The sequence below is a fragment of the Lepidochelys kempii genome, chromosome 8 (genome assembly GCF_965140285.1).
Source record: "Lepidochelys kempii isolate rLepKem1 chromosome 8, rLepKem1.hap1, whole genome shotgun sequence".
NCBI lineage: Eukaryota > Metazoa > Chordata > Testudines > Cheloniidae > Lepidochelys > Lepidochelys kempii.
In genome coordinates, this window is record NC_136387.1 from 97,458,904 (window position 1) to 97,475,734 (window position 16,831).

At 41.5% G+C, this 16,831-nt stretch overlaps 1 protein-coding gene across 1 annotated transcript in view; it reads right to left on the minus strand.

The window, feature by feature from the left end:
- ZFYVE9 (zinc finger FYVE-type containing 9) overlaps positions 1–15,045 on the minus strand; it is a 94,767-nt gene extending 79,722 nt beyond the window's left edge. The window contains exon 1 of the mRNA XM_073357703.1: positions 14,849–15,045. The gene's annotated coding sequence lies outside the window, so the exon portion shown is untranslated. The remainder of the gene's footprint in view (positions 1–14,848) is intronic.
- Positions 15,046–16,831: the final 1,786 nt, after the last annotated feature.

Consider the following 16,831-nt stretch of genomic DNA (forward strand, 5'->3'; position numbering starts at 1 on the left):
AAACTGGTTCTTCAAAACCTCCAGTGATATGGATTCCACAACCTGCCTTGGAGCCCTATTCCAGAGTTTAACTACGCTTATAGTTAGAAAGTTTTTCTTAATCTCTAACCTAAATCTCCCTTGCTACAGATTAAGCCCATGACTTCTTGCCCTACCTACAGTGGACATAAAGAACAACTGATCACCATCCTCTTTATCACAGTATATTTTAACATATTTAAAGATTATCAGAACCCCACCCCCCCCCACACCTTCTTTCCTCAAGAATAAACATGCCCTGTTTTTTTTAACCTTTCCTCATAGATCAAGTTTTCTAAACCTTTTATCCTTTTTGTTGCTCTCCTCTGGACTTTCTCCAATTTATCCATATCTTTCCTAAAGTGTGATGCCCAGAACCGGACATAGCCCTCCAGCTGAGACCTCACCAGTGCCAAGCAGAGCAGAACAGTTACATCCCATATCTTACATATGACAACCCTGTTAACAAACCCCAGAATTATATTAGCCTTTTCTACAACTGCATCACCTTGTTGACTCACATTCAATCATGCTCCACCGTAACTCCCAGATCCTCTTTAGCAGTGCTACCACCTAGCCAGTTATTCCCCATTTTACAGCTGTGCATTTGATTTTTCCTTCTGAAGTACATTGCACTTCTCTATATTGAATTTCATCTTGTTGATTTCACACCAGTTCTCCAATTTGTTGAGGCCATTTTGAATTTTAATCCTGTCCTCCAATGTGCTTGCAAACCCTCCCCTCTTGGTGTAATCTACAAATTTCATAAGCATACTCTCCACTCCATTATCCAAATCATTAATGGAAATCTTGAATAGTACCAGATCCAGGACTGACCCCTGTGAGGCCCCACCAGATATATCCTCCCAGTTTGACAGCAAACCATTGACAACTACTCTTTGAGTATGGTCTTTCAACCGGTTGTGCACCCACCTTATAGCAATTTCACATAGACCACATTTCCCTAATAAAGGCTAGAATAAAACATATCAAATAAGAGTTTGGGACAAATTGTTTTAAGATGGGACAATTTATTTTGCATGTTTGTCTGTTCTTCGGAAAGGCAAGTGATTGACTATTAGAATACGTCACTGTGGAAGAAAGCCTAAAGCCTACCAGGCTTGAAGAGTAAACTTATATCAAGCACAATGCCCCACATCTCAATAGGAATCAATCATCTACTGTGACAACTCCTGTAATTGATTATAATTAGCTCTCTCAGCTTCTATGTAAAGGAAAAGAGAATGACCCCTCAAAAATATGGCAAAGGCCATTCAGAAATTCACAGGTATCCTTTATATTTGGGAAATAAGTGCAAAACTGGAAACTACCTCATGAAGACTGGTCCACTAGATTCACTGACTAAGCTTTGGGGACTGCCAAAGAACAATCCCCATTATAAAACCCATGAAGACCTGATAATGTATCTTATAGTAAAAGTCAAATCTGAACAACATGCAACTTGAAGAAAAAAAGATCACTTGCTATTACTTATTTATAGGTCCACCAAGTTTCAAGATGTATTAACCACAGAGGAAAATCACCTCAATTCTATTTAATTAGCCACCTAATGGCTCTTTATAGAGTTTTCAGAAAAAGAAAATTCTATACAGAAGATAAGCCTTCACATCTACATTCCATTTAAGTATGCTGAATAGTAGTCTATCAAATATTAAAATCATTTTCATCACCACACTTAGCTATTTTCATTTTTGAACAATACTGTGGTCACCTTTGCTAAATGTGTATCTGTACAACAATCATTTATTACAATCTTGATCACCCTATCCACTTCCCCTCTCTGTTAGTGCTATATAATCTATGAATTATAGATGATCAAATAGTTAAAACTACTGAAATCTGGTATTTTCATATCAGACTCCAAAAGTAAATAAGGTACCTATGGAGATTTCTCTCATAATACCTTTTGACCTAAAATATCCTTGGAAGGATCAGGAAGAACTTACTATCCTGTGACAATGGTATTTGCCCTTATATGGCAGTCTTTGTACTTTTGTCATATTTACATTATATTGATTTATGTTCACCTGCATGATATCATGAATGTTAGTCACTGTTGTTTCTTGTCAGTTTTTAAGAAGTTCATTACTAAATGTACATGTTCTTTATCTAACTGCATTATTAAGTCCTGCTGTGTAATATGTCTTCAGCAATTAGCAACTCAGTACAAGAATTGTAATGTTCTACTGTTATGGGCTGGAATTGACTCCACTACTATTTCTGTATACTTGACTCTCATTTACCTTTACACCAGCTTGGCAGTGTTAAGAGACCTTAGAGTTGAGTAAATTATATTTAGATTCATTTTAAGGCTCCTTCTCACTGCTAGAGTGGTGTAAAGGCACCCAAGTGTAAGTGAGAATCAAGATACTTCTTTTAGAGTAGCAGCCATGTTAGTCTGTATTCGCAAAAAGAAAAGGAGTACTTGTGGCACTTTAGAAACTAACATTTATTTTAGCATAAGCTTTCGTGAGCTACAGCTCACTTCATCGGATGCATTCAGTGGAAAATACAATGGGGAGATTTATATACACAGAGAACATGAAACAATGGGTGTTACCATACACAATGTAAGGAGAGTGATCACTTAAGATGAGCTAATACCAGCAGGAGAGCGGGGGGGCGGGGACCTTTTGTAGTGATAATCAAGGTGGGCCATTTCCAGCAGTTGACAAGAACGAGCTATTTAAAAATTCTGAAAAAAAATAGTAATTATTAAAAACCAGGTTGTCCAAAAATGTGCCTATTTTTGGCAGCTCTCTATATTATAGGGAAGATTCTAATAAGAATATTAAAACGGCCATACTGGGTCAGACCAAAGGTCAATCTAGCCCAGTATCCTGTCTTCCAACAGTGGCCAATGCCAGGTGCCCCACAGGGAATGAACAGAGTAGGTAATCATCTAGTGATCCATTCCCTGTCGCTCACTCCCAGCTTCTTGCAAACAGAGGCTCTGGACACCACCCCTGCCCATCCTGGCTAATAGCCATTGATGGACCTATCCTCCATGAATTTATCTAGTTCTTTCTTGAACGCTGTTATAGTCTTGGCCTTCACAACATCTTCTGGCAAAGAGTTCCACAGGTTGACTGTGTGCTGTGTGAAGAAATACTTCCTATTGTTTGTTTTAAACCTGCTGCCTATTAATATCATTTGGTGACCCCTAGTTCTTGTGTTAATAACACTTCCTTATTTACTTTTTCCACACCAGTCACGATTTTAGACCTCTAACATATCCCCCCTTAGCCATCTCTTTTCCAAGCTGAAAAGTCCCAGTCTTATTAATCTCTCCTCATATGGAAGCCATTCTATACCTCTAGATCATTTTTGTTGCCCTTTTATGAACCTTTTCCAATTCCAATACATCTTTTTGAGCTGGGGCAACCACATCTGCAGTATTCAAGATGTGGGCATATCATGAATTTATATAGAGGCAATATGATATTTTCTGTCTTATCATCTATCCCTTTCTAAATGAGTCCAACGTTCTGTTTGCTTTTTTGACTGCCGCTGCACATTGAGTGGACATTTTCAGAGAACTATCCATAATGACTCCAAGATCTCTCGAGTGGTAACAGCTAATTTAGATTCCATCATTTTTTTATATGTGCATTACTTTGCATTTATCAACGTTGAATTTCATCTGCCATTTTGTTGTCCAGTCGCCCAGTTTTGTGAGATCCCTTTACAGCTATTCACAATCTGCTTTGGACTTAAACTATCTTGAGTAGTTTTGTATCATCTTCAAATTTTGCCACCTCACTGTTTACCCCTTTTTCCAGATCATTTATGAATATGTTGAATAGGACTGGTCCCAGTACAGACAACTGGTGGACCCCACTATTTACCTCTCTCCATTCTGAAAACTGAACATTTATTCCTACCCTTTGTTTCTGTCTTTTAACCAGTTATCTATATAAGAGAGGACCTCCCCTCTTATCCCATGACAGCTTACTTTACTTAAGAGCTTTTGGTGAGGGACCCGGTCAAAGGCTTTCTGAAAATCTAAGTACACTATATACACAGGATCCCTCTTGTCCACATGCTTGTTGACCCCCTCAAAGAATTCTAGTAGATTGGTGAGGCATGATTTCACTTTATAAAAACCATGTTGACTCTTCCTCAACAAATTATGCTCATCTAATGTATCTGACAATTCTGTTCTTTACTATAGTTTCAACCAGTTTCCCCGGTACTGAAGTCAGGCTAACTGGCCTGTAATTGATGGGATCACCTCTGGAGCCCTTTTTAAAAATTGCGTCACATTAGCTATCCTCTAGTCATTTGGTACAGAAGCTGATTTAAATGATTACAGAATACTGTTAGTAGTTCTGCAATTTCACATTTGAGTTCCTTCAGAGCTCTTGGGTGATACCATCTGGTCCTGGTGACTTATTACTGTTTAGTTTATCAAGTTGTTCCAAAACCTCCTCTAATGACACCTCAATCTGGGACAGTCAGATTTGTCACCTAAAAAGAATGGCTCAGGTTTGGGTATCTCCCTCACATCCTCAGCTGTGAAGACCAACGCAAAGAATTCATAAGTTTCTCCGCAATGGCCTTATCATCCTTGAGTGCTCATTTAGCATCTCAATCATCCAGTGGCCCCACTGGTTGTTTAGCAGGCTTCCTGCTTCTGATGTACTTAAAAGAATTTTTGCTATTACTTTTCGAGTCTTTGGCTAGCTGTTTTTCAAATGCTTTTCTAGCCTTCCTAATTATATTATTATACTTCATTTGCCAGAATTTATGCTCCTTTCTATTTTCCTCACTAGGATTTAACTTCCACTTTTTAAAGGATGCCTTTTTGCCTCTCACTGCTTCTTTTACTTTGTTGTTTAGCCACGATGGCAGTTTTTTGGTTCTGTTAATATGTTTTTTTAATTTTGGGGTATACATTTAAGTTGAGGCTCTATTACGGTGCCTTTAAAAAGTTTCCATGCACCTTGAAGGGATTTCACTTTTGGCACTGTACCTTTTAATTTCTGTTTAACTAACCTCCTCATTTTTGTGTCGTTCCTGTTTCTGAAATTAAATGCTACGGTGTTGGGCTGCTGTGGAGTTTTCCCCACCACAGGGATGTTACATTTAATTATATTATGGTCTCTATTACCAAGTGGCCCAGCTATATTCAAATCTTGGCCCAGGTCCTGTGCTCCAGTTGGGACTAAATCAAGAATTGCCTTTCCTCTTATGGGTTCCAGGACTAGCTGCTCCAAGAAACAGTCATTTAAGGTGTCAAGAAACTTTATCTCTGCATCCCGTCCTGAGGTGACATGTACCCAGTCGATATGGGGATAGTTGAAATCCCCCATTACTACTGAGTTTTCACAATCACTATCAAAACCTTTGAATTTCAGATGCAATAGCAGTCAATTTCTGAACTACTTTCTCTCAGTATCTTTGTCCAGTTTTCCTTCTCAAACATTTTCATCCATGTCTGTTAATGCCCATATCTTTCCTTCCTTTGTTCCTTCTTCCAATCTGCATTTTCTTACTCCACTTCTATCTGTGCCCTTTTCTCAAGTCTCCCTCTAAACAAAAACTCAAGTAAATAAACTTATATGTTTAAATATAATCGTTTGAAGGTTATATATTTATGTACACGCATAAAGGCAGTAAAATAATAAAGTCAAGATTGTAACAAACCTGAGTAATTGCATGACCTAATTATTTATTTATCATTTGTGGCAGCTCTGGGACTAAGCAGGCTGGAGCCCACTGTGATAAATACTGTACAAACTTATACAAAAGGCTTTGCTCCAAAGCACTTACAATCTAAGAGACAAGATATAATAGGTGAACCAAACAAACAAGCAGGTCAAGGTGAGACAGATTATTTTAACCCATATGCTTCCTATCACTGTTTGCTCTCTTTTGCTGCTTCATGAATACAATTAGGTCCCGATCCTGCAAAGTGATTTCCTCTTTCAGATTCCCCCCAAAATAATTAGGGCTCCAGACAATGGCAGTTCCCTTCATAGGATCAGGACCTTAGATTTTAACCTACTCAGAGCAGAGACTGTATCTATATTATCTGTCTGTAAAGCACTTTGCAGACTTTAGGCACTGTATAAGAAAAAAAAAAGGACTAATCTCCTTATTGATTTCCCAGTCTCGCTCCCTTTTTCCCGTTCATTTCTCCAACACTCACCTATTTTCTTGCCTCTGCTTTCCAGGGCATGTGATGTTCTGTGCCTCAAACACTCCTGGTAAGATCCCAATCAAAACATTACAGCTAACACAGATGAAATTGTCAACACAGTGTGCCTACCACACTTCCAAGTGATAAGAGAAGCCAATTCTTCAAGCCACTTCAACTACAATCTTCAATCTGGATTCCTAGTTGATCATTAAGGTATCAGATGAGGAACATTACATTAACCATGCACATTACTCTGGGTAATAGGATTTACAACATTTAGTCACACACACACAGTATCCAGAAAGGCCCAGGTCTGACACTCACATATCTTACACTTCACTCAAGCAACCGAGTACTCAGGACCTCTACTTAATTCAAGTTTTGTAAGCAACAAAAAAAGATCTTCTTTACATGTTCACTTAAAAGGCAAAAGAGGATGTATAAATGCATCTGTAGAGAAGTGACGCTGACCAGCAGAGATGAAAAGACAGCTACAGAAAAACAAAGGACTAGCAAGAAAAAAAATTCAGTGAACACGGGACATTTAATTTATACCAGTTTCTTCTACATCAGTCTCCAAAATCAGTTTCTATTCCTTGTGCATTAATATAGATCTTTTCCAAAAATGGGGGGGGGGAACTATATCAATTGAGAAAGAAAACTGCAAATATATTTTACAGGTAACAAATTAATTGAAGACTTCGCAAGCTAGGAAAGTATGATACACAGAAAAGTATGTTATTCAAATATCAACGATAGTCATGTATTATTAATTACAAATACATGTGTATATTGATGTTCAATATTAAACGACACTTTACATTTAAAAACAGTTATAGCATCAAAAAAGTACAGTACGTTGTGTAAAGCAAACTGACTTTTCATTCACCTTTCACCACTTATACAAAAACAAACGCATTGACAAGAATTTCAGAATTACAATTTGACATTTAGCCCATTTCCGTATGTGCTATTTAAAGTGACCTGCAAATACTGTAGTTTAACAGATGTGCATTTTTATATTTGTGTAAGTGTATTTTTATATGCTGAGTGCACCAAACAGCGAAGAAGCATCCAATATACACTAATGATAAATTAAGCTCCATCCCATCCACAGTGTAATTTTGTGATACAAGACCAGCTACTGTGCCCTGCTGGATTATCAAGCTGGCCTAAAAGTGGGAGCAGTGGCAATTTATTATATGGCATGGTTTGGAACGACTGAGGGCCTGTCTTCACTACGGGGGTAAGTCAACCTAAGTTATGCTACTCAAGCTACGTGAATAACGTAGCTGGAATTGACGTAGCTTAGATCAACTTACCCCGGTGTCTTCATTGCACTGTGTTGACGGGAGACACTCTCCCATCAACTTCCCTTACTCTTTTCAGAAAGCTGGATTACCAGGGGTCGACTAGAGAGTGCTCTGCTGTTGATTTAGCGGGTTTTCACTAGACCCGCTAAATCGATCTCTGCTACAACAATTCCACCTGCTGGCTGCTGCATCTCCCCATAGTTAAGACCAGCCCAAATACAAAACAAAGTCTGAAAACTATGATATAGTACCTATTTTTGTTGTATTAGGGAACAGCATTTCTGTTCTGATGTGCTAAGGCTGTGTATAAATTAGACACCAAAACCAGATAAAGATTAATATGTGAAGAGTAAAGCTGTCACTCACTCGATCACAGTACAGATGAAATGTCCATTTAGCGGCCGTAATGCATATGTTGTTATGTGATAAAACAGGCATTTAAAAAAATAAATCATTGCACTATAACAATTAGTTCCTAGAATACTTTTTAAATTGCACCAGTTTTAAAAGTTAAATTGTTTAATGTGATTTTTTTTTCTTCTCCTGAAAATTTCAGTATTTATAGTTGTGACATCAAATCAATGAATTAAAAGAGGGTTTATGTACTGGATTAAAGTGTGTTTAATAGTATCATACATCAAATATTGTACATTTTATGAATAAATTACTTCAAAGGCACACTCAGGTACTTTAGACAATATTTAGATTGTTTAAAAATGATTTTACAAACTATTAATAGAAATGCAATGATTTCTTAAAAATCAGATTAGATTAAAACAGTACTGCCATTTCAAGGCTTTGTCAACACTGGGGAAATTGTTGACAAAAAATCCTACCAATTCAGCAGAGCTGGGGTTAGAACTAGTAGGAGTCCTAGCATACGTAAGGCTCCAGCAACCAGACCCATTTTTACCACCATTTGATTAGAACTAAAATGGTGGTTTACAGGTCGAACCACCAGAGCCTTGTCTACATCGGGGCTCCCACTCGTTCCACCACTGGTCCAGCTGAAGTAGTGGGGATTTCTTTGTCAATTCTCCAGTGTAGGCAAGACTGCACATTGTCATCTATCCAAAAGCCACTAAAAATTAGAAACACTAGTTAATTTAGCAGGTGACTAGTAGGAGGGACACAAAGGGGGCACCAGCTAAAGGGGGGCACGTGACCTCCCCATATGACTCATCCCCACCCCCACGTGACCCCTTTATGTGACTCCACCCCACCCCCCACATGACTCGTCCCCACTCCACCCCCAGCCCGGGGGCCCTGCGCACTCCCCGTCCTCTTCCCATCCCACATTACCTGGCGTGGGGGGAGGGGCACTCTGCTCCAGTCCCCTGGCATCTCCCAAGCAGCCTCTGGCCACACAGCCTGCCAAGGCTGGAGGCTGCCTGGGAGAATGCAGCTGCTGCACCAGGCAGTGTGGACGGAAGAGGAGAGGCTCTGGACCTGCCTCTTCCCTTCCAGCTCTGGCCCTGCCCAGGCACTTTGGGGAGTGTCATGTGACCCTTTGCACACACACCCCCCAGCAATGGGTCCGTCATCATATGAGACCAGCACTTGTCACAGTCCCAAAAAGGGTAAGGTTAGTGTTATCCCTATTTAACTGATAGCAACTGTCACAGATATTGCAACTACATACAGCATTTTTGGGGACCACACAGTATTAATTTTGGGAATGTTCTGTCTATCATTGTGGAGTAGGAACTGTGTTCAGCTCTATGGGAGGAGGGTTACCACAACTGCTCCTGGAACTAAAAACAGTTGGGGGTGATCACTACAGTTTCTTAGATTGTAAACAACTCCGAAGTAGTACTACCCTAAGGTGGTTTGCATTTCTGAGCCAAACAGATACCAGAGGCCCAAGGAAACAAAGAAAGGTTTTTGGCATAAAAGGTTGAGTTTAACTAGATTCAGGGATCTTCTTTCTGATCTAACAAACAGACATGACCTTTTGACTAAGAAAGGGACCCAACCCTGGACAAAAGGTTTGAAGGGCACTGGCCTGCCAGATTGCCTATGTGGAAAATGCGTGGTTTATGGTATATTTGCTGTGCATGTACATTTGCAGTGTGTATACATTTTCTCTGTATGCTCTTCATCCCTGAATACATACAGTCTGCTTACAAAGACTGTCTGGTCATTTGTAAAGACCAAGCCATTGTCCTTGGAAAGAAATAAAGGAGCAAGGGGCTGGATGTTTGTGTGATATGCTTGGGGAGAATCACAGTCAGGAGCAGGAGGCTGCAGCCTAAAATCTCTAGTCAGAAGGAATTGGGAATAGGACAAGGGTCCCTACCCAGACAGGGGTGAAAGCTAGAGCATTCCTTGAGCAGGCCGAAAAGGTGGGACCAAAAAGGTGCAGATAACCTGAACCTGTGACAGGCAAATTTAAGACACTCAAAAGTTAAGTGACTTGCCCATGGCAAGAAAAAGTCTGGACAGAAGCTGGAATAGAAGACCCCCAGCTCTGTATCTTCCTTAAACATTCCCCAGTAGTATTTGCAACCCTGCTAATGGAACAATAAGCACATGAGCACCAGAAAAGTGAAACTGAGTAGAAACAAAAGTGAGATAGACCGGTTTAAATTGCTGAGTGGAATGTAAAAAGTAAACAATAGCAAACAAAATTAGCTGATTAAAATTTTTACTTTTTAGAATCTGAGCTTTGTTACTAATATTTAAAGAAATATATTTTTGTGAACTATTTTTAACCTGACAGTGCCATTAAGTCTTAATTTAAATTTTTGTTTATTGACACCTCTGAGCCATCTAGCAATCAGATTGGCCAACTGATTTTGTTTAATATATTTCTTGGTGAACATACAAACTTGTTATTTCACCTTATATTTGCAATCACTGTGTATACCCACATTCTGGATTCATAACTACATCTGAATTAGCTTTTATCCTACCGACCCCAAATCAATTGTTAGATCATACAGTACTTAAAGCAAAAACAGGTAGGTGAACATGTGTATTGAGTTCAAAGCAGTTTTGACATGACAACACTAAATCTGCAAAACGGAAAGCCTCTCTAATAGTTACAGTGTCATTCATGGACAGAACTGCTATTATGGGATCTGAAAAGCTCTTTGATCTGCTTCTTAAAAGAGTTGGTAATGTTCAGTGTAAGTATATCATACTACTTGTAGAAAAATAAATAAATCATCACCAGACCTCCAATGATAATCTTGCTATGAATTCTGTAATGTAAATTCATTTTTTATTATTCACCAAAAGAAACATTTAAAATTTAGAGCAAATATAAATACTGTACTTTGAAAGAACATTTGCAAAATGAATAATGGTTTCATTTCACGTTTCCATTAAATGTTTCAAGTAAGTCATACAGAAACACTTTCATTATTCTATATTAACTCAAAACACTGAAACATAAAGTGGTGATACTTCTTGAACGCCACGTTAAGACCAGGAAAATGAGAAACACAAATAATGCTGCAAAGTTTAATTGGTGCAGTAAGTGCACTTCTTTTAATACAAGAACTCACAAGCATCATTGGCACAAATCTGACCTAACGAAGTTATCTGATGGGAAATGACCACGTATCCAGGGATGTCGGAGGGATGGGTGTCCCTATCTGCCACTTCATTGAAAAAACAATAATATATACTTAGCATATACATTAAATGCTTTGCCCTTTTGTGCAGACCCAGAGCTGTGCTAGCATCTTTGAGGATACTGGAGCATTAATAAGTAAATAAATAAGACCCAATAGAACGACAGAAATCAACAAGACTCAATAGAAAGACAGAAATCAGTATTTGCTAAGGGTTTGCCTACATTGGCACTTCATCAGCAAAACTTTTGTCATTCAGGGGTGTTAAAAAAAAATACACACCCCCGAATGAGGAAAGTTTTACTGATGAAAAGCACCGGTGTGAACAGCGCTTTGTCGGCAGGAGCGCTTTCCTGCCGACAAAACCGCTTTCACTTGATGCGGGGTGAAAGTTTTTTGTTGGCAGGAGAGCTCTTGTGCCAAATTAAATTGTGCCAAATTAAAAACAAATATATTTAATTTGTACCTGACCTAGTACTGAACCCTATAACATAGGTTTAAAGGAGTTGAATCTGCCAATCTAAAATATGGAAATTAGAGAGTCAGGCAGTGTTTAGAGCTAGTTATGTATTAGATTTAGATGAGGGCTTGGTTTGGAGATTGAATCTGGGTCCAGGTTTGGATTGGATACCATTTCCTCTATCTTGGGCTGATATCTCATAAAATGGATACATGTGAACCAGAACTTATAAACATTTACATTTTTATGTATCTATACATTTTTCATACTCTTTTGATCACTGAATTATCTGTCAGGCATACCTACAGCCTAGGTGCATTCCACACAACAGAAAACAACCTGTTACTAAAATTCAATTACTATGTCTAAAAACACTTTCTAAACAATAAAACTTTCCCAAACATCAGAACAGCTTTTATTACAGCATAACTTCCATCTCTCCCCTACTCACTCGAGTAGGCCCCTTCCTGTTTTGAATCCAATCTGGAATCAAAATCTTAGGGGAAGGAAGGTTCATCTAAGAATTCTAAATAAGCACTACAACCACCCAAATTGGAAGGTGGTTGGATTTGAAGTTTCACATTTTGGTCCATCTCTAACAGAAACGTTTGAATAAAAGTATACCTAACAATGAAATCCCTGGAAGGCTCAGATTTGTTAAAAAATAATTGTAAAACTTTTTAAATAAAGCGATAAACAAGATAGTTAACTCTAAAATTGAAGGTCTATTAATTCCCATCTGGTACTCGTTTCCAAGCTAGTTGGCATGTTAAAAACAGTCCTTCAGACACAATGCATCATCTGGACCTGTTTATGACCAAAGGATTAGTACACAACTGACAAAACCTGAAATATTGAGGGAGCTGATTATTTTTATTGTTGGACACGATCATGGATGGGGGTGATTGGAGGAGCGGTAGATGTGGTCATATCTTGACTTTAGTAAGGCTTTTGATACTGTCTCTCTTGATCTTCTCATAAACAAACTAGGGAAATGCAATCTAGATGGAGCTACTATAATGTGGGTGCATAATTGGTTGGAAAATCGTTCCCAGAGAGTAGTTATCAGTGGTTCACAGTCATGCTGGAAGGGCATAACGAGTGGGGTCCCGCAGGGTACGGTTCTGTTCAATATCTTCATCAATGATTTAGATCAGGGGTTCTCAAACTGGGGGTCAAGACCCCTCAGGGGGTCACGAGGTTATTACATGGGGGGTCGCGAGCTGTCAGCCTTCACTCCAAACCCCACTTTGCCTCCAGCATTTATAATGGTGTTAAATATATTTAAAAGTGTTTTTCTTTTATAAGGGGGGGGTCACACTTAGAGGCTTGGTATGTGAAAGGGGTCACCAGTACAAAAGTTGGAGAACCACTGATTTAGATAATGGCATAAAGAGTACACTTATAAAGTCTGTGGAGTATACCAAGCTGAGAGGGGTTGCAAGTGCTTTGGAGGATAGGATTAAAATTCAAAATGATCTGGACAAACTGGAGAAATGGTCTGAAGTAAACAGAATGAAACTCAATAAGGACAAATGCAAAGTACTCCACTTAGGAAGGAACAATCAGTTGCACACATACAAAATGGGAAATCACTGCCTAGGAAGGAGTACTGCAGAAAGGGATCTGGGGGTCATAGTGGATTACAAACTAAATGCAAAAAAAGCAAACATCATTCTGGAATGTATTAGCAGGTGTATTGTAAGCAAGACATGAGAAGTAATTCTCCCGCTCTACTCCGCACTGATTAGGCCTCAGCTAGAGTACTGTGTCCAGTTCTGGGCACCACATTTCAGGAAAGATGTGAACAAATTGGAGAAAATCCAGAGAAGAGCAACAAAAATGATTAGCTGTAGCTCACGAAAGCTCATGCTCAAATAAATTGGTTAGTCTCTAAGGTGCCACAAGTACTCCTTTTCTTTTTACGAATACAGACTAACACGGCTGTTACTCTGAAAAATGATTAAATGACCTATGAGGGAAGATTGAAAAAATTGGGTTTGTTTAGTCTGGAAAAGAGAAGACTGAGAGGGGACATGATAACTGTTTTCAAGTACATAAAAGGCTGTTACAAGGAGGAGGAAGAAAAATGTTCTTCTTAACCTCTGAGGATAGGACAAGAAGCAATGGGCTTAAATTACAGCGAGGGCGGTTTAGGTTGGACATTAGGAAAAACTTCCTGTCAGAGTGATTAAGCACTGGAATAAATTGCCTAGGGAGGTTGTATAATCTCCATCATTGGGGATTTTTAAGAGCAGGTTGGACAAACACCTGTCACGGATGGTCTAGATAATACTTAGTTCTGCCTTGAGTGCAGGGGACTGGACTAGATGACCTCTCGAGGTCCCTTGCAGTCCTATGAGTCTATGGTTTAATATAACTGTAGATGTTATAAAACATACCCTTTCCTCCCCATCACCACTGCCCTTGCAGAAGTGACATGCTTCACATCACACCACCATGAAATAATAATGTTCACAACCCATAAAGACATCTCAAGCATAGTACTAAAAAGATACTAGTTACAAACCTCCCCTTTAGGATTTAGGTCCAGGGTCTGAGAGAGGCACCTTAGGGGCAAACAGGGGTTTGTTTCACCCCCCCAATTCTGGGGTTTCACAAAAAAACTGAGTCACATAAACAGCATCCCTTACAAGTGGGGCTGCTACCATGCCAGATACAGAGCAAAGAGATGCAGGGATCCCAGGGCTGGGGGTTCAGGGAGGAGCAACATATTAGAAGGCACAAGGAGCACTCTAGAGGGAGCCTAACTGCACTCTAGAGGGCTCTTTCCCTCCTCTCTGGGATCCGAAGGCTGGGTGCTCAGAAAGGGGGAGTGGGGGGCTCGAGCACCCTCAGCCGCAGGCGGGGGTCCCCGGGGCTGGGGGGCTCCAGCACCCTCAGCCGCAGACGGGGGTCCCCGGGGCTGGGGGGCTCCAGCACCCTCAGCCGCAGACGGGGGTCCCCGGGGCTGGGGGGCTCCAGCACCCTCAGCCGCAGACGGGGGAGGGGGGGCCCGGGGCTGGGGGCTCGCTGAGGAGTCGTCCCTGACCTCTTCCTCGGTGGGTGGGGGGGTCTCTCCCCTCTGGCTGCCCCAGGTGGAGGGGGGCTCCTGGCTCCGTCGAGCCCCCAGCCCTGGTCCCCGTTCACGACACGCTAGGGACCGCGGCGCTCCCGCCAGGTGAGGGGGCTTCCCCCGGTAGCCAGCCCCCGCCCTGGGCGGCCGCCAGGGCCTGACATCGGGCAGCAGGGGCCTGGGGAGCGGGATGCCCGGGCCTTCGGGGTGGAGGGCGCGGGCCGGCTCACTCACCTCGGGAGGCAGCAGGCGCCGCCGGGTCTGCATGGCTGAAGGGATCCCCCGGGCCCCGCTCCGCTCGCCGCCGCTCCTGGGCGGGCCCCGCACACACAGCGAGCGAGCGCTGGAGAGGCCGGCGCCCGCCCTCACGCCAAGCCAGCCCGGGCGAGCTCTCTCCGCGGCCGAGGCCGCCTCGGCGAGCAGCAGCCAGCGCCCCCTGGCCGGCCCCAGACGCAGCGCACGGCACTGCGGCACCGCCGGCGGGGCGGGGGAGCGGGGAGCCTGCCGCACTCGCCCGTCGCGACACGGGGCCGGGGCCGGGGCCGGGGCCTCCACTTCCCTCGTCCCCGAGACGGGACCCAGCGGGGCACTGCAGGGAGACAACGACACCAGCATCCACATCTCTCACTCACACACACACCACACAACTGTCACGGACACAAACCAAGGAGACAGCCCGAATGCCACACAACCACACACAGCTACATGCCAGGGAGACAACTATACCAGCATACACATCTCTCTCTCACACACACACCACACAAATATACACATATACCAACATACACCAGGGAGACAGGCCTAATACCACACACCTAGACACAGAACCACACAGAAACACACACACAGCTATACACCAAGGAGACAACTACACATCATACACACCACACAACTACACACAGACATACACCAGGGAGACAGCCGTAGTGCCACACACCTGGACACAGAATCCCACACACAGCTATGTACTAGGGAGACAACTACACATCTCACACACACACATACACACCCCACACAACTACACACATACATGGACATACAAGGGAGACAGCTGTAATGCCACACTCCCAGACACACAACCATACACACAGATATACACCAGAGAGACAACTATGACAACATACACTTCTCACACACATGGAGATACACCAGGGAGACAGCTGTAATGACACCGCTGGACACACAACCACACACAGATTTACACCAGAGAGACAACTATAACAACATACACTTCTCACACACTGAGACACACAACCACACACCAGGGAGACAACCGTAATGACACACACATCTCACACACACAGAGGGATATATATACCAGAGAGACAACCATAACTACACACACAGGGACACACACCAGAGAGACAACCATAATGTACACACAAATTTCATTCCATATACACAAAAAGATACGTACTCCCAAACCATACATACCAACGAACAGGGACATGCACCCATGCACAAGGAATACACCATAGGGAGAACCATAACTGCACCCACAAATCACACACAGGGATATATACCAGAGGAGACAATCATAACTATATATACAAATCACACATGGGGACACACAATCCCCCACCCATAGGGACAACCATCCATCCAGACGCAAAGAAACACACAAGTATCCACCGAAGATATATAACCATACATAAGTGGACATACAATGACATACACACAATACCATCTACCTAGGGACACACAACTGTACACACAAGAATAACATACACAGCTGAACCGATAATACATACACACAGACAACACACACATTTCTCATATAAACACACATACACTGAAGAACAACTGACAGATATACAAAAACCATTATTGTACATTTACTGTAGAATCCCAACAATTATTTATTTTTAAAAGGGAAGCCAAGAAAATACAACCACCAAAATCAAATTGCCTCTTTGTTCCCTAGCTTTAGACAATCAGTAACTTGCCTATGAGGGAATGTGTTTTTTCCTTTTATATTATTTATCTGCAATTTGCTTATCTTTTGGGTTACATTTTACAATGTGTTATTTATTTCAGTCCACGACTCTTGTGCTTGTATATGTAAACGTGCATACATACACACCACTGTCCTCTACTGTATAGAAATTAATAGTTGTGTGTCATAGGACCTTCATCATGGAGTTTCACAAATAAATTACTTTAGTTGCAGAAACAAACACACACATTCACACTCCCTTCAATAAAACAACAAGGAGT